Source organism: Marmota marmota, unplaced genomic scaffold (assembly GCF_001458135.2).
Source record: "Marmota marmota marmota unplaced genomic scaffold, marMar, whole genome shotgun sequence".
Taxonomy (NCBI): Eukaryota; Metazoa; Chordata; class Mammalia; order Rodentia; family Sciuridae; genus Marmota; species Marmota marmota.
Genome location: NW_026000222.1, coordinates 287,406 through 289,076, shown reverse-complemented (window position 1 = coordinate 289,076; position 1,671 = coordinate 287,406).

Sequence of the window (1,671 nt, the reverse complement as noted above, 5' to 3'; positions counted from 1 at the left end):
CCGGGCTGCACCCCGCGCCGCTCCCGCCGCTCCCAGCCCGGAACAAAGGGATGAGCGCGGTACCCCGCCGGGCGGCAGGGGCGTCGAAATCCTCGCCCTGTGATTCCCACCCGCGCCTTTCCTCTGCCCCTGCCCAGGTGACCTCGGCCTGTTGGCGGGCAGCCCACGTCAGCTGCTAAACCTCAGCTCCATCCACACCTTCTCCCTCCCCCGCGCGGCCTCAGCAGGCCTGCTGGGGGGACTGTCTGGGCGTGGCCCTCTTTGGGGCCGCACCTTAGCCTTGAGTGAGATGGATAGGGTGAGCAGCTTTGGGTGGGGCTCTCCACTGAAAGAACGGGATGTCCTCCAAGGGACAGAGCCGCCCTCCTGTCCCCAACCCTGTTCTGAAAACCCTGGCTTCCTAGCCCCACCCTATTCCTTTGTTGGAGGAATTGGGCCTGGACGAGGGTGACCTTGGTCCAGAACTGGACTCTTCCCTCAACCCTGCTCTTTCTGGACAAAGGCCCGATACCTCCCTGGACCGCGCCCACCCAGGGTCTACTCCTGCAGCTTGGACACTGGAACAAAGGGTAGCTGCAGGTGCGGGGGCTGCAGCCTCCCTCTGCATTTCTCCTTGTTAGTTCACCTCACAGATGTCGAGGCTGAGGCAAGGAACGGTTTGGTGTGCGCCTCTGCAGGGAACTTCAGGTGTCCTCATCCCCACCCGGACTGTGAGATAGCCGTTCCTGTCCCCAAGTCCTGGAAGGCTGTCCCCTGCCCAAGGTCACACAGCAGGTGGAAGGCAGCTGGCTGACCCCTTAGCTCTGTCCCTTGCAGAGCTGGGGCTTGGGCTGGGGGGGTGGAAGGGTCTACCCTTAGAACAACAGTGTGGAGGGAGGTGGCTTTGTCAGGACCGAAGCCAGGGACCCAGCTCAGGGTTGCTGTGGAGCTAGTTCCCAAGAGGGCCTTGGGGGAGATAGTTCCTGGAGGGGAAGGGGTCGGACCAGAACTTCCCCTGGAGGCTGTTGCCATGGTAACCAGGCAGGAACAAAAAGCTAATTACAATGGGCTGGGGCAGCCACGTGGCTGACATGTAAATTGCAAGTTTGGCTCTAGGGTGGAGATGCCTCTGAAGGGGGTGGGGCAGTAAGGGGAGATCCTCTAATCACCAGAAGAGACATCTGTGTCCCTCTAGGAGGGATACTGGGGGAGGGGAGGCTCGAGGGCTGGGGTTCTCAGATCTAATCAGGACTCCTGGGGCAGTCAGTGACAGCTGCCCTGACTTGATGGGAGGAGCTGAACACTCCTTACTGTGGTCACAGGGACCAGGCCTGCTCTGAACATCTGCTCCTGGGAGGGTCAGAGGTCAGTGCTGGGTGGAGAGGATTGGCAGCCCTGAGGCCTGCCTGGTGACCCTGCTGCTATTGCTAGGCCTGGCCCAGCACTTCAATCCCACAGGCACACATTAGACAAAAGCTCAAACAGTCAAGTCTACACCCACTTCCTTACGCAGCCTACAGAGTGCTGGACAGTGTCTACGGACACTGGACTATGGATATTAGGTTTGCTTCCTATTTTTATTCCTTTTGAGTTGTTTTTATTAATGTATGTTTGTCTAAAAACAATTTCCCCTGCTGGGCGTGGTGGTGCATGCCTGTGATCCCAGCAGCAGCTGAGAAGACTGAGTGAGGC